We start from the raw sequence: 23768 nt of genomic DNA, 5'->3' as shown, positions 1-23768 counted from the left end.
CTCATTAAAACAGGGGTGGATTACATTCAAGGGTAATTGGTGTAATTGTTAACAAAGTAGTAAAACCTTGGATTTCACGCAGTCGATAACCTGGTGTATTCATTAAACAAAGTATTAAGACCTTGTTACAGTTCGAATCCCCAATTAGTTGGAATATTTGACTTCGGATATAAGGTTAATTTGACGAAGATCCTCGCACTTTATAATTATGACCGATGGACTATTATGGACAAAACCGTATGGACATATCGAATAATCCAGGATAAAGGATAATTAACCCATGGTAATAAATTAAAATCAACACGTTGAACATCATGATTACGGAAGTTTAAATAAGCATAATTTCTTTATTTTATATCTCATCACACTTTTATTTACTGTCATTTTATTTATTGCACTTTTAATTATCGTACTTTTAATTATCGCATTTTTATTTATCGTCATTTACTTTACGCTTTAAATTAAGTTATTTTTATATTTAATATTTTACATTAGGTTTTAATTGTGACTTGAGACATAAAATCGACAAACCGGTCATTAAATGGTAAAACCCCCTTTTTATAATAATAATAATACTACATATATATATATATATATATATATATATATATATATATATATATATATATATATATATATATATATATATATATATATATATATATGTATATATATATATATATATGTATATATATATATGTATATATATATATATGTATATATATATATGTATATATATATGTATATATATATATATATGTATATATATATATATATATATATATATATATATATATATATATATATATATATATATACAAATATAGTTTTTAAAAAATATAGCGTTAAACTTGGCTAGCTCCCTTCGAAATGAACCGGACTTACTAAAAACTACACTACTTTAGATTAGGTACACTGCCTATAGTGTTGTAGCAAAGTTTAGGTATATCCACTCTATAAATAAATAATTAACTTGTGTAAAATTGTATCGTATTTAATAGTATTTCGCAATAAAAATATAACTATTTCGTATTCACCTCACATAACATCAGCCACTTCCTTGACACTTGATGCAAAATGGCTTGCCACATTTGCCATAATGATGGTTGCGGCACTTGTTGCAAAATGGTTTGCTACCTTCACCATAATGATGTTTGTGGCACTTGTTGCAAAAAGGTCGAGTTCCGGCATAACTTTTCCTGTCGCCGGGGGTGAAAGGCTTCTTGGTGGAGTCGTTGTGGTTGTGGTTGCTTGATGAAGAGGCTTCCCGTTTTCATTTGTTGTTACCCGGTTGGTCCTCGGCTGTTGGTGCCGGCGCTTCATTTTCATCCACCGTTTTTATAAATCGGCGGGCCATCGTCAAAGCCTCTTGTAGGTTGGCGGGTCTTGATGGCATTACCCCGTATGGAATGCTCTTAGGGAGGCCATCCATGTAAAATTCAACTCCTTGGGGCTCAGGAGCCATGAGGTTTGGACAAATTGAGGCTAGTTCGGCAAACCGTTGATTATAAGCTTCGAGGTCATTTAGGGCCATTTTTAAATTTCTTGGCCCCTGTTCGATCCTTCGAGTCTGTTCACGCGGGAAGTATTTGGTGATCATTCTTTCTCTTAATTCGGTCCAAGAGAGTGTATGGGCTTCATCGGTACCCACCGATTGTACATACATGTTCCACCATGAGAGAGCAATACCGGCGAAAGTAAGGGTGGAAAACTTGACCTTATCTTGGTCCCGACAGCCGCTTATTCTAAAAATGGCTTTCGTTTGTTCGAGCCATCGGGTGAGAGCAACCAATCCCCCGGTTCCATCGAAAGTTGGAGGTTTGTACTCCATGAAGTTTTTGTAGGAGCACCCCTCGTTTGAATCACCGGCTCCATGATTGTTGTTGTTGGAGAAGTGACCGGCTACGGCCGCACCCACGACGGTGGCTATCATTCGTTGAAGAGCTTGTTCTAGAGTTTCGGGAGGAGTATTGTGTTGACCTTGGTGAGCCATTGTTCCTTGAAAACACAAGAATATCGTTGATTAGTATCCTCAATAATACTAACCGTGATATGGAATTATGATAGAGAGAAGATTTTCCTTGACTCGCCTTAAATTCTTTATGTCATAATGTCGAAACGTTCATATGAGTCACCGTAATATAATCTCGGAAATTACATTACCCTGATTCATATGTGCATTCGACATTATTCCATATAGTCAAGGTGGCGTGTTAATCAAATTAAACAACGTGAGATTTAGATAGAATAAGAGTTAGATGGGAATAGAAGAGTTCGAGTATAAATGCACAAGTAGTCAAGTAATTACTACTTCTAGTCTATATGCCGGTTGTAGTCTAGACACACTAATGTACCCTATGACTCTGGGTCGACACCAATGAACTCTAAATCCCTACAACCAACGCTCTGATACTATCTGTAGCGACCTGACAAAATCGTCATTGACGGCGCCGTCTACTTAGGTCCCATTACGTGATCATAAGTCTTTAAAATAACGTTTGACCAAAATATGTCGCATTCATTTCAAATGTAAATATTGTTTCAAAGTTTACAAGAATAGTTCAACCATTAGTTACGTTACAAAGTTATAAGTACAAATGAAACCTATGCGACACAGTTTAAAATAAAGTCAAAAGACGCTCCATGTATGCATATATACTCGACATCCAATGCAAGTATCAAAATAATGAGCGAAAGCATGTATCACATATCTTTCAAAGACCTGAGAAAAACATAGAAATCTATCAACGAAAACGTTGGTGAAATCATAGGTTTAAGTAAGTAAGTGAGTAAGTAAAATGAACCACAAGATTTATAACATTTCAATAATAGTAAACCATTCCAAAAATTGTTATCACGAGCACCCAATTATCAAGGCTTAACTTTCCTTCCATAGAACCCCATCACAATAGTGTTAGAACATACACTGTTTCTCGAAAATGTATTTCATCCGAAGTAATGGTAACGAACCGTCCGAATGAGGGTTTGTCAAACCCATATGGCCATACAACATAAGTTCTCGCTTACACCCGGCAAGTATAACTAATGATAATCGAATTGAGGATTTTGTTCTAACTCGTATGTAGAATGCTTGTTTTTATACTTGTGTTCACTTTGTAAAATAAAACGTTTATGTTTTCTCATCCCAATGTAAGTTTAAAAGAGTAAAAGTGGGACTATGATCTCACCTTGAGTACACGAGAAATAAATATACTTCACAAAGTTAACGAGTGCAAGAACGGATGCTAGTCTTGACCTAAACAAGTAGGTTGTATCAATAATGGTAAACACAGTTAGTCAAAGCTGTTCAATTAGTCTTATGGCTCGTTATGAATCGATTATATAGCATGTGAATCAAATTGTCAAGTTTCATGCAAGATACAAGTATAGAAGCAAATTAGAATGATTGCGTAAGTATTTGATTAAGTTTGATTAAAAGTCAACTTTGGTCGAGTCAAAGTCATTAAAAAAGTCAACACGTTCGGGTTGGGTCTCGAACTATTTTTCTGAGATTTTTAATCATATATAAGCATGTTAGAACAAGTTACATGTTAATCGGAGGTGTGTAGCATAGTTAGAATTAAACGGTAAACGACAAAATGAAACAGCCCTTGGTAGTTCATCTGGACGATGTCCAAAATGGCTGGACAGCGTCCTGATGTGAAAGCCAGGACGGCATCCAAGATATGGGATGGCGTCTCAATGAACTACAGGTTACTGAAGCTGAAATTTCACAAGTCTCGAAACAAAACTCAAACAAACACAAATTGTGAACCGAAAACACTTAAAACATGTATCTTATATCGTTGGAAAGGTATTTTGACAAGGAATACAACTAATAACATATCATCAAACAATTACATCATTTAAATGACCAAATCCTCATCGAATGATCGTTAAAAGTTCATCATTGAAGTTTCAAGTTCGTAAAACGCATTTTATGATTCGGGAATCCAATTTACACATACGATATGCCGTTTCGAAGGTAATTAAACATACATTGCAACTAAACACCTACTAACAATATTAATAAGCATTTAATACATCAAAAGTTCATTTTAAAGCTCATCAAACCCTAACCAAAATCATGAATTCAACTATTTTGTAAATGAAGCTTTTCTAAATCAACCTACACATCAAATTGACGCTAATGATGCTAGTAACACATTTAATACATGAACTTTAACATTTAAACAACATTTAATCATACAAAATTCAAGATTAAGCACACCTATTTTTCGTATTCAAGCTAGTTACTCAAAACAACAAATCGAGCAAACCAAACACATATTCATGTTAGACTTGAGCCATAGACACTAATTAACACTTTTATAAGTCAAAATTATCAAGAACACAAAATCTAGTGTTTTTAGAAAGTTACCCAAAATAGATGAAGTTGGTATGGAATTAAAGAGGAAAATGCAAGGATTCCAAATATGTAGTTTGTTTTAGTTGGTGCTTGCTAGATTCAAAATGGATGATGATTTAGTGAAATGGGTGTTTGAGAGTAAAAATAGAAGTAGTAGAGAAAGATGGGAGGTGATGAATGAAATAAATGGTGGTGGTGGATGTTGACTAGTCCAACTAGTCGCATCTTTGATCAAATGATGAAATTAGTCCCTCGAGTTCGGATGCGGGTGCGTGAGTTAACCAAACGAATTATTTTGAAATACACGAGAGTAAACGGGAGATGTTATAATCCAATAACAAAAATATTAAGAACGTTAACCAACGGAGGATACGAATCTAGATACGAAAGATGTTATTAAAATAAAAAGACGGGCGTTAAAATAATTTTAATGGAAAAATGCGGGATGTTACACCCCTATGGTGGATGGCTAGGCCGGATAAAACCACGGTCAAGTAGTTCTTGGAGTTGACTTTGTAATTCTTGTATTTCGGATGGAGCAGGTCTATACGGTGCACGTGCTCCGGGTGGGGCTCCCCGGATAAGATCGATTTGGAATTCAACGGCCTATGAGGTGGAAGTCCCGGTAGTTCTTCGAAAAAAATATCAGAAAAGTCGCTAACAATCGGTATATCTCCGATATGCTTCTCATCGGTCCCGACTTTCTTAACGTGGGCTAGGATCGTAAAATAACCCATACGAAGGTATTCTTCAACGTTGAGGCATTAAATGAGGTTGAGCCAGATGCAATTCTTTTTGCCATAAATGATCAAGGGTTCACCGTCCTTGATAGGAATACGAATGGTTTTGAGATCACAAGGAATGTTGGATTTTGTCTTGGCTAACCAATCCATACCAATAATTACGTTAAAGTTTTCTAGGTCTAGAGGTATTAAATAGATTTTGAATTCTTTACCCACCATCATTTTGAGCCATTGGGACTTTGGTATGATTTATCGTAATATAACCACGTCGATCAAGTGTGGTTATATTTCGTTAGTTCATACCTCCATTCCAACACCTCTCCATATGGTTAAGTTTTTATAATCGTGGAAATTGCAAATGAACAAGGTGCAACGACATCTTTAACAAGACTCGTATTTAATCGATAGAGCTAGTGCAATCTCTGAGAATGTGTTTCCCGCGGGAAATGTATAACTGATTGTTCACGTCAAAACGTTCAAAGTATTAGTGGCATCCCAGGTATAAAGAGAGTAATGAATCATGGTAACGAGTAGTACGCAACAGTAGTGATAAGTAGTGATAGACAATACTCATCGATAGTAGTGGTAGTAGTAACGAATGGTGATATATAGTGAGGAGCACTAGTGTAATATCAGTAGTGAGTAGTGAGTAGTGACCGTAATAGTTGTGAAAGTTTTACCACACTTGTGGGTAGGAAGCCGGGACGGTGGCGAATATGATGGGAAGACAGAATTTTTAAACTAGTGTAGCAAATAAAGTCGCGTCATCCTTACGCGTATAGATCTTGAATTTACGTGTGTTACCCAGAAGTGGCAAAGTACGAGTTCGCATGACGAGAGTTGGGTACAATTAAGAAGTTCACCTAAGTAGGATTCAAGTATAAATGTACAAGTAGTCAAGTAAGTGCTATCTATAGCAAATGTATGTCAGAATGCAATGGCTAACTATCGGGTTGTAGTCTAGACTCACTAATGCGTCCTAACAACTCTGTCAGACACACTAATGCATATCCTAGTTCCCTACAACCAACGCTCTGATACGATCTGTAACGACCCATCAAAATCGCCATTGACAGTGCCATTAACTTAGGTCCCGTTACGTGGTCTTAGTCCCTAAATGAGAAGTGTTTGACCAAAATTATGTCGCATTCATTTGAAACGTGTATGACTTGCAAAGTTTTAAGTTACCAAATGGTTCGACAAAGAGTTTAAGTTTACAAAAGTTATAAAGTATGAATGAAATAACTTGCGACATAATATAAGTTGAAATCACGAATGCTATCAATAGCATATGCACGTAAACATTAAGATTGAATCCAAAAGTGCTATCACTAGCGTATTCATGTATGCTTGACCCCAAGTAAATAATCAAAGTGAGCGGAAGCATGTGTCAAATAGCCAAGTACGAACCTGAGAAACATATAGAAAACTGTCAACGAAAAACGTTGGTGAAATCATAGGAGTATTTGTAAACGTTGTTTTTGAACCACAAGATTTTGTATAGTTTGATTATCCAAATCGTTTGCATTCCAAATTTGTTGTACGTTTGTGGAGCACCCAATTATCAAGACTTAATTGTATACGAACCCCGTTATCATAGTGTTAGAACCTACACTATACCAGAAAATATATTTCATCCGCTAACGATAGCGAACCGTCCGAATGAGGGCTCGTCAAGCCCATGTGATCACATAACATAAGTTCACGTTTACACCCTACAAGTGTAACTAATGATAATTGAAATGAGGCTTTTTGTTCTAACCCCACATGGAATGTTTGTTTTCGTACTTGTGTTCAAAGCATAAAAGAATGATACGTATATGTTTCTCATCCCATGATTTAAAGCGTAAAAGTTTTTGAAAAGGTGGGACTATGATCTCACCTTGAGTGCACGAGTATAAAGGTACTTTACAAAGTAAACGTGTGCATGAAAGTTATTTAGTCTTGACCTATAAAAGTAAGTTATATCAATACCAGGTAAGATACGAGGTATATCGAAATGTGTTCAATTAGTCCTATGGCTCGTTACGACTCGATTATATAGCATGTTAGTCACGTTATCAAGTTTCATGCAAGATATAAGTATAAAAGAAAATTAGAACGATCGCATAAGTATTTAGTTAAGTTTGACTAAAAGTCAAAATTGGTCAAAGTCAAAGTCAACAGGGTCGGGTCGGGTATCCGACTATTTTTCTGAATTTCATAATCATATGTGAGCATGTTAGAACAAGTTTCATGTTGATCGGAGGTGCGTAGCATAGTTAGAATTAAACGTGAAAACGCGAATTTGAACAGCCCACAAACACGGCATATGCCGTGCCGCTCCAGAGTTGGCCGCGCCGCGCCAAATGGCTTGAGCTGATCCTGGGCTATTTTGATTGTTCAAGTCTCGAACCAAACTTCATTAATTCACAATTTATGAACCGCAAACATTCAAAACACGTATCTCATATCGTTGGAAAGGTAATTTAACGGGGAATACAACTAAACACATTTCATCAATCAAATTCATCATTTACAATAACTGAATTCTCGTCGAATGATCGTTAAAAGTTCATCATTAAAGTTTCAAGTTCGTAAAACGCATTTCATGATTCGGGAACTTACTACACACATATAATATGCCGTTGCGTAGATAATTACCCATACAATACAAGTAAACACTTACCAACAACGTCTCATAGCATTCATGGCATCAAAAGTTCATTTTAAATGCTAACAAACCCTAACCAAAAATCACAAAATCAATAATCATATTAGTGAAGTTTTTCAAATCAACCTACACATCAAATTGAAGCTAATGATGCTAGTAACACATTTAATACATGAACTTTAACATTTAATCAACCAAAATCAAAGATTAAACAAACACTTTTTCAAATTCATGCTAGTTATGTCAAATAACAAGATCGAGCATACAAATTACATACACGACATCACAATGAGCCATAGACACTAATTAACACACTTTTAAGTCAAAAACACTAATTACATGAAATCTAGATGAAAGGACCCGTTCATATACATTATAAACGATTCACAATAGTTGATTACATCGCGAGGTATTTGACCTCTATATGATACGTTTTACAAACATTGCATTCGTTTTAAAAAGACAAACTTTCTTTACATTAAAAATTGACGGCATGCATACCATTTCATATTACATCCAACTATAATTGACTTAAAATTAATCTTGATGAACTCAACGACTCGAATGAAACGTCTTTCAAAGTATGTCATGAATGACTCCAGGTAATATCCTTAAAATGAGCTAATGCACAGCGGAAGATTTCTTTAATACCTGAGAATAAACATGCTTTAAAGTGTCAACCAAAAGGTTGGTGAGTTCATTAGTTTATCATAATCAATCATTTCCGTAATAGTAATAGACCACAAGATTTCAGTTTCCATAAATATCCGTACACTCGCAAGTGTTTAAAAGTATTCTATAAGTTGTAGGCACCCGGTAACAAGCCTTAACATTCATGTTTTACCCTCTGAAGTACACCAGATCAGGTGTGTTTAAAATAACCTCGAAGTACTAAAGCATCCCATAGTCAGGATTGGGTTTGCCAGGCCCAATAGATCTATCTTTAGGATTCGCGCCTACCGTACATAGACAAGTAGTTTAATGTTACCAAGCTAAGGGTATATTTCTGGTTTAAACCCACATAGAATTAGTTTTAGTACTTGTGCCTACTTCGTAAAACATTTATAAAACAGCGCATGTATTCTCAGCCCAAAAATATATATTGCAAAAACAATTAAAAAGGGAGCAAATGAAACTCACAATACTGTATTTCGTAGCAATTATGTATATGACGGCACTGAAAATGATAAACGTTAGGTTGGCCTCACGAGCAATACCCTCGATCAATACCCATAACCTCCATAGCTATAACCCATAATTTCCTTAGCTCTATCCCGTTTGAAAACTTATTTTGAAATCGTCCGAGTATAACTCCGTCGTAGTATTTTATGTATACTAATAATATCTTGAAATAATACAAAATATATATATATATATATATTTGTAATTCGATTGAGAGAGTTTAGAGAAATATATTTTCAAGTTTCTATGAAATAATGAAACCTATTGAATTCTATTTATAATAGATTTTTGAATTATTAAAGTGAATTATTAAAGTATGAATTATTAAAGTGAATTATTAAAGTATGAATTATTAAAGTAAATTATTAAAGTGAATTATTAAAGTATGAATTATTAAAGTGAATTATTAAAGTGAATTATTAAAGTTAAAGTAAAATAAAAGTAAAGTAAAGGTAAAGTTAAAGTATAGTAAAAGTATAAAACTATATACGTATAATACGCGTATAAATATATATAATATTAATTTAAATCGTTATATATATTTAATAAAATAAAATATAAATATCGTTATCTTTATCATGCTGGTTAAGTAATGAGTTGTCGAAAGTGGTTCTAGATATTTATAAAAGATATATACGTTTTAATAATAAAGTTCTTTTTAAACTAAAAACGTTTTTTGTACTTTTGAAACTAAATCAAATAAATATGATAATTTTGTTTTCCAAAACAAAATATATTTAAGAATTATTTTGTTAAAAGGTTAAAATAATGGAAATCTTTATACCACAAAACATTTTAGAAAAGTAGAATTATATATATTCATAATAGGTTTCAAGTTTTTAAATTACAGTCTGTTGGTGAAGCATGGGATAAAGTCCAAAGGTTAAATAAACGTATGAAATCATCTTAATGAAAAATGTCGAGTTACTTAACTTGTCGATATCCAACATCTAAGTTATTTACACTCCACGTTCTTATTTTCATATTAAATAAAATGAAAGTTAACATAGTTATCTTATCAAGGTCACGAGGAAAATATTATAAAACATGCCTTGGAAATTAAACAGGAATTTCCACTAACCCTTGTCTAGTTCCCGTTAATTGACACATTTGTTCTTATTTATAAATCACTTTACCATTTTCCAAATATTGTCAAAAAGAATAGATTTCTTAAATCACAGTGGACCTCATAACATAGGCCCGTAATCATATCATAATGTATCTGATAATTCAATCATTTGATATTATCTCTTAATTCTGTCGATAAATATATCGAAACAAATACGTTCATGTAAAGTATCATATATCTAATACTTTGTTAATGTTTTCAGTTAATATTATATATTATATATACATATCTATATACTCATAATTGTTCGTGAATTGTCGAACACGGTCAAAGGGTAATTGATTACATAAATGTAGTTCCAAACTTTTTGAGATTCAACATTACAAATTCTGCTTATCGTGTCGAAAACATATAAAGGTTAAGTTTAAATTTGATCGGAAATTTTCGGGTCGTCACAGTACCTACCCGTTAAAGAAATTTCGTCCCGAAATTTGATCGAGGTCGTCATGGCTAACAATAAGAATGTTATTATGACGAATATAAGTTGATTCATAGGGTTTTATCATGATTGAGAAATATGGATAAAATAATTCGATTACTCGAAACATATTAGTGAAGCTATCGTAAAAGAGTGAAATGAGAAAATAGGGATTCGTCTTATCTTTTGACGTCATCACGGTTGATCTCCGGATTAAAGAAAATCTTTGTAATCTATATAGGATTTGATTCTTCGATGATTAAGGAAATTATGATCCTCTTCGATGTAATGCGATGATTCATCTCAATTTTTCTGTCGGATATTTCACTATAAATCCACCTCCTTCGTTTCCTTTTAATTTACACCTTCTATTCTTTCTCCCTCAATTTTTACTTTAAAATTATTCGTCAATATGCTTCATCCAGTGCTGATTCTCGATATACTCCTCACTTTCATATCTGTCGTTCTTCTTTTTCATCTACCTCCGGAAGAATCTATTTACTTCTACTATACTCTTGGTTTTATAGTGTTTTTTGTTCTCCCGTGTCTTTATATTGCTATATTCATCGATATATACGGTTTATAATTTCTGGGTTGTTGTTGGGTTTTATATCTTCCCTTATATTTCGATGTCCCTGCTTCTGTCTTCTATAATCATTGTCATCCCCAATTAATGCTCTCTTTTATTTGCTGCGATTTATACCCCAATTTCTATTTCGGAGTTTTATCCTTTCGTTTCTTCTTCTTGCGATTAAGCACCGCTTGTAATGGTCCAGAATTCGCATATATGAATTTTGGAATGAACATTGTTAATGTTCTAAGAAGGAAATTGTAATGGCACGATCTTGACTTGTCAAATTACTAGAATACCTCGGATAAGGCCGAATCATCAAGAAATATTTTCTTGATATTTTAGAGGTTAAAGAGAATACAAGAGTCGTGTAACATAGAACATGATGACGTTATAATCTGTGAATCATCACGTTCCATTTAGAAACTCAGCATGACTTACTGTAATATAATCACGTTGATCAAGTGTCATTATATTATACTAGTTCATGCTTCAGTTCCCAACACTACTTCAAAAATATTCCTATTTTAAATTCGAAAGTTTCAGAATTTAGAAACTAAAATAGTTTCTTTAATGATGTAATACAGACAGCACGAAGAGGTAAATGATTTCAGATAAGAATAATTATGGAAATATCTTCAGAAATATGGAGGATATTTATAATGAAAGATACGATGATATCTTAAAATTTCTAATATCAGAGGATGATGAAGAATATTGTCCGTAAGGGTTTAGAGTTAGGAGCAAGGTATTCGATAATGACTTCAGCAGACATGGAATCATTTGGATTCTTTGAAGGTAGATTTCGTCCTTGTGATTTATCCACAGCCTTCTTCATGGTTTGCTCAATCCGTATTTTTCAGTACCAAATCTTCTCTTTTTCTTAGCTTTGCTAACACACTACTCTTTATCATCAAACTTTATACTATTAAGGTCGTTTATATTTTTTGCTGCTTCATCAGTATTTCGAGAACTAGTTCGCAGTTAATCATCAAATCTTTTGCTAAAATCATGTTGAGAAGGATGCTATCTAAGAATTACTCAAGAAAAACGGTAAATTTCTACACCTAAACACCATTTAATCCGAAATTTGGTGTTCTTGAGTCATTTTTTTCCCAATTTGATTTTGATGCTTTTTAGTGTAATTAGGCTTAAATTGTTTATGTATTATGCTTGTATAACCTAGATTGATGCTGTTTAACATGATTAGAAGCCTTAAACTTCAAATTTTGAGTAATCTAGGGTTTGTGTTCTTGAGCAAATTTGGGGCTTTTTGATATAAACAGGTTATGGCCGATTTTTGTCATGAATTGTTGCTAAAATAAGTAATGTAACATGTTTAGGTAGTTAAATGATCCAAACTTTGAGCCTAAATATGATTTTGAGAATTAAAGTGGACTTTTTCAAGTCTAAAATTCATGAACTTGATTTTTGAAAGATAATGCCATTTGAGACTTGTTTAATTGCTAGTAATGATTATTTTGACATGTTATTTGAGTTGAATGCTTATGAACTTGGCGAACATTTTCGTATATGCTTATTTGCAAAAGTGTAGATTTGATAAAAATGTGAAAATGAGCTTAAGTTTGATATAAATTGATCATGTCATTGTAATTATTTTGATTGATGATTTTGCTGACACTAATGCATATTTGGATGCACAAAAATTGTGTTTGATGTGTTTTGCAGACTGAAAGGGGTGAATCTTTATCCCAAGCCCGCAATGCTCCTGCTGAGAATATGGAACAACAGGAGGTGGATAACTACTACAAGCAGGATATACCTCATCCAGTCATGACCTTTTCTGATATGCACTTGGAAGAGTTGCACCCGAACCTGAGATTTGACAAACTTTGGATAGATTATCCAAAATATCAAAGGGGTTTACATACTCTTCATTCTAAGGTTGTTGAGGTACCGAGGGTCATAGAATGGGGACCCTTAGAAGCTGTAGAATTGGCCGGGCCAATCAGGGAATTACTTGTACAGAGGTATGGTAATTCTACTTTTAATGACTGGGTACGTTTATTCACCATGCGTAGACCTGTATATAAAGTATGGTGTGAAGAATTGTTATGTAGTATAGAGTTGAATGATCGGGTAGCTAGTTTAACCGATCGTTCTTTTATTAGATTTTTGTTAGGCGGTTCGATGCGCCACATGTCTTTACTGGACATGGCTCAGGCTTTACGTATATATACGCCTGAGGAGTTAGCATCCGCTGATTGTAGAGGGTTGATACTAAACGGTAGAAAGATAGATGAAAATTTTGATACACACGGTGTGTGGAGTCAAATGACAAGCCATCACCGTTTCAAAGGGGGAAATTACTCTTATTTGGATATAGATAGAGCCGAATTAAGAGTGATACATAGGTTTTTAGCTAATTCGATTACACAAAGGGGTAAGAACAAGGAAAAAGTAAATGAACAGGATTTGTTTTACCATATGTGTATTCGAGACCCACAAAGCGCTGTAAGTATACCATATTGTGTGGGTTATTATTTATCAGCTATGGTTCGGGGGATGCGACCGCATAGCATAATAGGAGGTGGTATTTTTATTACTTTGATTGGTGAATATCTCGGTGTGGATATAAGTCGGGGGGGATTATTAGTAGAAGAACCGGAACCCCGCGATACTATAGGTTTAAATGTATACCATGGTGCAAAAGTTTTGAAGAGGCGAAATAACGCCGCAGTACGATACCATGGTAGACATCCACAGGTGGAGAGAAACCAACATCAAGGTAATGTAGGAGGGGGAATGAGATGCAAGAAATGCAAAGGTTTATAGCTTCTCAGGAATACGAAAATGCTAGACAGAGAGCATTTGAAGATTGGCAAGTTCATCAGAACCAAATCATATCTCATTGCCAACATATAGGTAGAAACTATATTCCTACACCGAAACCCATATTCCCTCCCTGGTCTATAGATATGCAGCCACCATATCCTACGTATAACCCTGCCGAAGCATTCTATAGCACCTATGGTTATGCCTGGAACCCCTATTGGTACCAGTATCATCCCTAGTATACTTATTTTTTTTTTTGTAATTTGTAATTATTGATACGTTTAATACTTTTGTTAATATTGTAATCATTTTTATAATTATCTAACTTTTATTCTTAGATTTTAATAATTTTTGAATGTGGGGTAATATACCAAACTTCAAAAATATGTATATATGTTTGCAGTTTATCTTATGTACACAACAGGGTAAAACAACGCATTTTCAAAGACTAGCATTAAGTTCAGCAAAAGCAACTAATTTTGACGACAAGATGCAAAATATATGTGAAATAACAACAAGACGGAATGAACAAATGATGTGCACCATTTATCATTCAGCAAACAAACATCAATATATTTGGAAACTTTGGTAAAATTTAATCATTTTCACACAAATCACCCTCAATAATTTAAATTGTTACTGATTTCTTGCAAATGAGGGCATTGCAAGATCTTAAGTGTGAGAAGGGGTTAAATTCTTTCGGATTTTAAAATTTTTTACTTTATACACTTGGTTACCATTAAAAATACTAGTAAAGCAGTAGTTGTATTAGAATCTAGTGCTCTCTGATAATAAAGAACAGCCCTAGTCTTATATACTGACTACCCAATTCTAGTAAAATTTTTCAAAATTTTCAATTAAATGAACTCAAAATCATGTTTATACATATTTATGAACGATAAAACTATGTTTTAACACCAAAATTATTGTTACCTCGGAAAGGACATAAATTGAGAAACAAACCAAAATGTTAAAATTCATTTAAAATGGAATAGAGGACGATAAAAAGGAAAATAAAAGCCAAGTGTGGGAAAATTTACCAAGTTATCTTAAACATATGTCACATATATCTGTAACAAATAACTGAAAATACTTTTGCTTTGGACTAAACTAAACTGTTTTACCCGATGAAAGAAAAGAAGAGATGGATCTACACGATGAATCAATTCCATCATTAAAAGGAAGTAAAGTCTTCCGAAAAAGACACGCGCTTTTTGATTTAGGTCATGAAGTTGTCGTCCAGACCAGCTGTAGGTTGACGAAAAATCTAGAAAAGTCATCACTAAAATCAGCAGGAAATCCACGGACCTCAGCATCAAACAGGGTCGCCAAGTGGTCAGATTTATCCTAACCATGAGAAGGATTTATCTCGTACAATGAGGGGGGCACCGTGCAAATTAGCTTGATAAGACTAATGAATCAGATCCCCAGAAAGGATAATCTCCTTAAAGATCAAAAATCAGCTTTTAAGACTGATATTACTCAATCCTAGAGATTGACCTTAAAGATTGAGAATTCAAACTCATGGAATTCAATGATATCTAAACTCGAGCTTGAACGAGAAAATATTTTGATCAAAAATAAAACCGATTTGTTTTCTGAAAACCCTATTTTCAATGCGTTCATTACCATTGAACGTAAAATCCTAGGAATTCACCTGGAATTCATTAGGTCACCTGAACTAAATCGGGTGTCAACCGTAAGAACGGTGGTTGCATAGCATGGTCAAAGACAGGACCTTGTGCCAGACCGAAAAAATCATAAGGGTGAGCTTTACTATTGCTCCTACCAAGGATAGTAATTGCGTCCGACACGTTATAGACCATAATTAAAAGCATGTCAGGGGACATTGCCTTAACAGTTGCTTGTTCATCGCTTTCCTTTACAACCGGACGGTAGTTTACCGAAAGGTAACATACGGGACAAGTAAACTGGACGTGTTGCTTTCCAAATACAAGGTTAGCAAGTGGGTGACACAAAACCGCAAGTTTTGAGCTAAAATTTTCAAATCTGAAACCCACCAAACCCACAAAAATATTTTGCAAACACCGGTAAAGGGTTATCCCGGAAAACTTATCTAGGGTAAAAACTAGATTTAATTTTCAAAAGATCAAATGTTTTCATAAAGATCCAATTTCCTTAATGGATCTAAATTTTTATAGTCATGTGGGACTGCAAACCATATCGTTACTACCATTGTTTATACCGCCATATAGAAATCACTGATGTACAAAGTGTGAAGAATAAAGAAGTGATTCTAGTATTTTAAGACGATATTGCTTGAGGACAAGCAACGCTCAAATGTGGGAATATTTGATAATGCTAAAAACGAACATATATTTCATAGCATTATTCCTCAAGAAAGACAAGCTTTTAGTTGCAATTGTTCTATTTACAAGTGATATTCGTTTAAATAATAAAAGGTGAAGACAAAAGACAGATTCGACGAATTGAAGATGCAAACGACCAAAAAGCTCAAAAGAACAAAAGACAATCAAAGAGGTTCCAATTATTAATAAGAAACGTCTCGAAATTACAAGAGTACAAGATTCAAAACGCAAAGTACAAAATATAAAATTGTACGCAAGGACGTTCGAAAATCCGGAACCGGGACCAGAGTCAACTCTTAACGCTCGACGCAACGGACTAAAAATTACAAGTTAACTATGTATATAAATATAATATAATATATAATTAATTATATTAATTATATATATATTATATTTATAAATAAAAACCGTCGGCAGAGAAAGACTCCAAGGGACTGAGCTGTAATTTCATTCTCCGCGACTCGCGGAGTTTGAAGGCAAAAATGCCGCGAGTCGCGGAGCCCCAAAAGTCGACTTTTCCTATAAAAGCAACCGAATTCTGATCGCAAAACATAATCATTTTCTTCTTCTCTCATATATACGTAAAATATATATATATAATTTATATTTTAATTTTAATTTTAATTATAATTCTAATAATAAGGGTATGTTAGCGAATGTTGTAAGGGTGTAAGTCGAAATTCTGTCCGTGTAACGCTACGCTATTTTTAATCATTGTAAGTTATGTTCAACCTTTTTACATTAATGTCTCGTAGCTAAGTTATTATTATGCTTATTTAAAACGAAGTAATCATGATGTTGGGCTAATTACTAAAATTGGGTAATTGGGCTTTGTACCATAATTGGGGTTTGGACAAAAGAACGACACTTGTGGAAATTAGACTATGGGCTATTAATGGGCTTTATATTTGTTTAACTAAATGATAGTTTGTTAATGTTAATATAAAGATTTACAATTGGGCGTCCCTATAAATTACCATATACACTCGATCGGACACGATGGGCGGGGTATTTATATGTACGAATAATCGTTCATTTAACCGGACACGGGAATGGATTAATAGCCACTAGAATAATTAAAACAAGAGTGAAATTACATTCAAGGGTAATTGGTGTAATTGCTAACAAAGTAGTAAAACCTTGGTTTACACGCAGTTGATAACCTGGTGTATTCATTAAACAAAGTATTAAAACCTTGTTACAATTCGAATCCCCAATTAGTTGGAATATTTAACTTCGGGTATAAGAATAATTTGACGAGGACACTCGCACTTTATATTTATAACTGATGGACTGTTATGGATAAAAACCAGACGGACATATTAAATAATCCAGGACAAAGGACAATTAACCAATGAGCATAAAACTAAAATCAACACGTCAAACATCATGATTACGGAAGTTTAAATAAGCATAATTCTTTTATTTCATATTTAATTTCCTTTATTTTATATTTAATTGCACTTCTAATTATCGCATTTTTATTTATTGTTATTGTATTTAATTGCACTTTTAATTATCGTACTTTTTAATTATCGCAAGTTTATTTTATCGCACTTTTATTATTCGCAATTTCATTATCATTATTTACTTTATGCTTTAATTTAAGTCTTGTATTTATTTTTTTTTTACATTTGGTTTTAACTGCGACTAAAGTTTTAAAATCGACAAACCGGTCATTAAACGGTAAAAAAACCCCCCTTTATAATAATAATATTACTTATATATGTTTGTATTTTTATAAAAGTAAACTAATATAGCGTTGAGCTTTTTTTAAAAAAGATTCCCTGTGGAACGAACCGGACTTACTAAAAACTACACTACTGTACGATTAGGTACACTGCCTATAAGTGTTGTAGCAAGGTTTAAGTATATCCATTCTATAAATAAATAAATATCTTGTATAAAATTGTATCGTATTTAATAGTATTTCCTGCAAAAAATTTAATAATATTTTGTATACACCCCCTACGACATCAAGTATTTTTGGCGCCGCTGCCGGGGAAACTTTCTAAACGCCGGAAGCGCAACGCTAATATAAAAAAAAACGTTTTAATTATTCAAAAATATAAAAAGAAAAACAAAAATATAAGTATTTTTAAGATTTTGTTAAATATTTAAGTTTTATAAGTTTCTTTATTTTTATTTTAGTTTATAAAAATATAAGTTTTATTTAAATATATCTTTTATTTATATAAAAACAGAAAACAGAAAAAAAAAAATAAATAAATAAATAAAGAAAAACGCGTCGAAGATTAAACCTGTCATCTGAATTTCTGAACCCCGCGAGTCGCGAGGTTTGAATCTTTAAATACCGCAAGTCGCGGAGGGGACCGACACACAGGAAGCCCTAATCCTGCATTTATTACGGATTATTATTAATTATTATTATTATTAACCCTAATTATTATTATTATTATAATTAAGTTTATTTTTAATTTAAGTTTTATTTAATTTATATTTTAGTTAAATTAGTTTAATTAAATTGTAAAATTAATAGTTTTATTAAATAAATAATATAAAAATAATATTTTTATAAAAATTGTAATTTTTACAACTTTTTGTATATTTTTATATTTTGTCCCTTTTTAATCATTGTAGCGTAATATTTGTATTTTTCACTCATATTTAATTTTAAACTTAGTTTTTGCCATAGTCATTTTTACTCCTAGATTTTTAGGCTTTGCCGTAGAATTCCTTAAGTGCTTTTTCTTTAGACTAAGATTTAGGTACTTTAGAATTTTGCGACGCCTTTTTAAGTTTTAGTTTCTTTTTAAGTTATTTCCATTTGGGATTTAGTTTTTCCTGTAAGCTTTAATATTTTTAGACACCTTTTACTATGTATCAATTATCATTCCAATTAGTAATTTCAATTTGCGATTATAATTTTAAGTTAGTTGTAGTAATAAGGTTAGGTTAGTCAAGTATTTTTAAGTTTTATAAGTTTCTTTTATTTTTTCGTCACCTTTTATTTTTCAACCATTTTTTTCTTTTTCGACCTTTTTCGACGAACTCTTTTTCTTTCTTATTTCTCGCTATTCTAGTTTTTAGGACATAGATTTTTATTCTACTTCTTATCTAAATTTCTTAAAATTACGAAAATTTATTTTAAGTGGTTAAATTAATAGACATCAAAATTTTCTGGTTCGTAGTAATAGTTGGATTTGTACGTGGACCGGGTTATTGGAGACAAACAGTCCTCAATTATATTGAGACCAAACGAATCCTGCCCCTCTGCTGCATCTTTTGGCTATTCGAAACGTGGGCAAAAATCAGAAAAGTCTATTGATTGGATAACTTATTATAATTTTTCTTTCCTTTTTAAAACTAATAGGATATTCAGTGAATGCACCGAGCAAGACGTTCAACACCTTTTGTACGTTCACCACCTGTAACTAGATCAAGACATTTAGCAAATATAACCGCCGTTGATTTTTCTTTAGAATCGTCATCCAGTCGACCAAGTACTTCAGTTCAAATTTCCGATAATCCGTTTTTTGAACCCGACCTCACAATTGAGAATCTGGAGAATATTCAGGAACGGTTCGTAGATCCTGAACCATTAAACTTTCCTCCGGAGCCACCAATCATTCAAACAGAGATTGTTGAGGAACGAACCATTAAATCAGAATCATCTAGTGATACCGATTCAACAAATTCAATTATGGAGAATCTGGAACCTTTAAGTATGGAAGACCGAATGAGAGCTAAACGCACTGGCCAAGGTCACGCAATTACTCATCCAGACATTAATGCGCCAGATTATGAAATCAAAGGACAAATTCTACACATGGTAACTAATCAATGCCAATTTAGTGGTGCGCCGAAGGAAGATCCAAATGAACATCTACGTACCTTTAATAGGATCTGCACACTATTTAAAATCCGAGAAGTGGAGGATGAACAGATATATCTCATGTTATTTCCCTGGACTTTAAAGGGAGAAGCCAAAGATTGGTTAGAATCGTTACCTGAAGGGGCGATTGATACATGGGATGTTTTAGTTGACAAATTTCTTAAACAATTCTTTCCTGCATCTAAAGCCGTAAGACTTCAAGCAGAAATTGTTACGTTCACACAGAAGCCAAATGAAACTCTATATGAGGCATGGACAAGATATGGAAAGTTGTTAAGAGGATGTCCGCAACATGGTTTAGACACCTGTCAAATAGTACAAATATTCTACCAAGGATGCGACATCACTACAAGGAAAGACATAGATATAGCAGCTGGTGGTTCTATTATGAAGAAAACTGAAACTGATGCTTACAAAATTATTGATAACACTGCTTCCCACTCACATGAGTGGCACCAAGAAAAAGACATCGTTAGATCATCTAAAGCAGCTAGAGCCGATTCTAGCCATGACTTAGATTCCATTTCCGCAAAGATAGATGTTGTGGAGAGACGAATGGAAAAGATGACTAAAGATATTCACTCAATACGAATTAGTTGTGAGCAGTGTGGAGGACCACATTTGACAAAAGATTGTCTCAGTATTGAATTAACAATGGAACAAAGAGAGAATATTTCATACATAAACCAAAGGCCTGGAAATAATTATCAGAATAATTATCAACCGCCAAGACCGATTTACAATCAAAACCAAAATTATAACCCAAATATTCCATACAACAACCAACATGGTCTTAGCAATCAACAAGTATCCAATAATACTTATAATCAGCAAAGACCTAATTTTCAAAACAAACCACCACAACAAACCGATGATAAAAAGCCGAATTTAGAAGATATGATGACGAAGCTAGTTGAAACTCAAACGCAGTTTTTCACATCTCAAAAACAAACTAATGAACAAAATGCTCAAGCATTTAGAAATCAACAAGCTTCTATTCAAAATCTGGAACAAGAAGTGAGTAACCTAGCAAGGTTAATAGGTGAAAGAAAACCGGGAAGTCTACCTAGTGATACAAATGCTAACCCCCGGAATGAAACAGCTAAAGCCATTACCACAAGAAGTGGTACAACACTTAAACCACCTGAAATACCTGTAACTTCTGATGAAGCCATTCCTACTCCACAAGAACCACAACCTGATCAAGATAAGGAAAAAGAACCGGTAGTTGAAAAGGTTAACGAAGATAACACAGTTAAGGATAAACCTTATGTTAAACCATACCAACCACCACTTCCTTACCCGAGTAAAATGAAGAAAGAAAAACTTGAAGCCGAGCAATCCAAATTCTTGGATATGTTTAAACAGATAAATGTAAATCTTCCTTTCATTGATGTGATTTCAGGAATGCCTAGATATGCTAAATTCTTGAAAGATCTAATTTCAAATAGAAAGAAAATGGAAGAACTCTCGGCTTTTACTATGAATGCTAATTGTTCAGCAGTGCTGTTGAATAAGATACCAGAAAAATTATCTGATCCAGGAAGTTTCACAATTCCATGTTATCTGGGTAGTCTTAGTTCAATAGAAGCATTGGCAGACTTAGGTGCTAGTATAAATCTAATGCCGTATTCACTATACGCTAAACTAAACCTTGGAGAATTGAAACCAACCAGAATAAGCATACAACTAGCAGATAGATCAATAAAATATCCTAGAGGGATAATGGAGAACATGCTAGTTAAAGTTGGTACTTTAGTATTTCCAGTAGATTTTGTTCTTTTGGACATGGAAGAAGATTCTCAAGTTCCTCTCATATTAGGAAGACCATTCTTAAACACGGCTAAAGCAATGATAGACGTGTTCGGTAAGAAATTGACCCTAAGTATAGAGGATGAGAGTGTTACCTTTTCAGTTGATAGAGCAATGCAACAACCACAATCTACAGATGATACATGTTATTATATTCAAACTATAGATGCACATGCAGAATTATTAGAAGAATTTCCAGAATTACAAGGAACAGGAGAATGTTCTTTAGGAGAAGGTAATGAACCAATTGATGAAGCTGAAATGTTAGCTACACTTATAGCTAATGGATATGAACCAACAACAGAAGAAATTCAAATGCTAAAAGAAGAAGACAGATATCGATACAAATCATCGATAGAAGAACCTCCGAAATTAGAGTTAAAGCCACTTCCAAACCATTTGGAATACGCTTATTTACATGGTGAATCTGAATTACCTGTAATAATATCGTCTTCTCTTACTGAAAATGAGAAATCACAACTCATTTCTGTGTTGAAAGCTCATAAACCAGCCATTGCATGGAAGATTCATGATATTAAAGGAATAAGTCCTTCGTATTGCACACATAAAATCCTTATGGAAGAAGGTCATAAAACGTATGTGCAACGCCAACGAAGACTAAATCCTAATATGCAAGATGTAGTTAAGAGAGAGATTATTAAACTGCTAGATGCAGGTCTAATTTATCCAATCTCTGATAGTCCATGGGTAAGCCCAGTTCAATGCGTGCCTAAGAAGGGTGGCATGACTGTCATCACAAATGAGAAAAATGAGCTTATTCCTACTAGGACTGTAACAGGATGGCGTGTGTGTATTGATTATAGAAAATTAAATGACGCCACCAGAAAAGATCACTTTCCCTTACCTTTCATAGATCAAATGTTGGAAAGATTAGCCGGAAATAGTTACTATTGTTTTCTAGATGGATTTTCCGGATATTTTCAAATTCCAATAGCACCCGAAGATCAAGAGAAAACCACATTCACGTGCCCTTATGGTACTTTTGCTTACAAACGCATGCCATTTAGACTTTGTAACGCCCCTGCAACCTTTCAAAGGTGTATGATGGCGATTTTTCACGACATGATAGAAGAATGCATGGAAGTTTTCATGGATGACTTTTCAGTCTTCGATGATACATTTAAATCATGTCTAGTTAATCTGGAACGAATGCTAATTAGATGTGAACAATCAAATCTAGTACTTAATTGGGAGAAATGCCATTTCATGGTTAAAGAAGGCATCGTTCTTGGACATAAAATTTCAAAAGAAGGAATTGAAGTGGATAGAGCTAAAGTAGATGTAATTGCTAAACTTCCACATCCCATAAATGTTAGAGGAGTTAGGAGTTTTCTAGGGCATGCCGGTTTTTACCGACGTTTCATAAAAGATTTTTCTAAAATTGCCACTCCTATGAATAAACTCCTAGAAAAGGATGCTCCATTCATCTTTTCAAATGAGTGTATCAAATCTTTTAATATTCTTAAAGAGAAACTCACTAATGCGCCGATCATGATAACACCAAATTGGAATCTACCATTTGAACTAATGTGCGATGCAAGTGATTTTGCAATGGGAGCCGTTTTAGGACAAAGGATTGAAAAACGATTTCAACCTATATATTATGCTAGTAAGACATTACAAGGAGCACAAACGAACTATACAACTACTGAAAAAGAACTCCTTGCTATTGTCTTTGCTTTTGACAAATTTCGATCATATCTCGTTCTAGCAAAAACGGTGGTCTATACCGACCATTCTGCTCTTAGATACCTATTTTCAAAACAAGATGCTAAACCAAGATTAATCCGTTGGATCTTACTCTTACAAGAGTTTGATATTGAAATCCGAGATAAAAGAGGAGCAGAAAATCTCGCCGCTGATCATCTTTCTCGTCTTGAAAATCCTG

This window comes from Rutidosis leptorrhynchoides, chromosome 10, assembly GCF_046630445.1.
Source record: "Rutidosis leptorrhynchoides isolate AG116_Rl617_1_P2 chromosome 10, CSIRO_AGI_Rlap_v1, whole genome shotgun sequence".
NCBI classification, from domain to species: domain Eukaryota; kingdom Viridiplantae; phylum Streptophyta; class Magnoliopsida; order Asterales; family Asteraceae; genus Rutidosis; species Rutidosis leptorrhynchoides.
The sequence above is the reverse complement of the archived record's forward strand: the minus strand, read 5'-3'. Positions refer to the sequence as shown.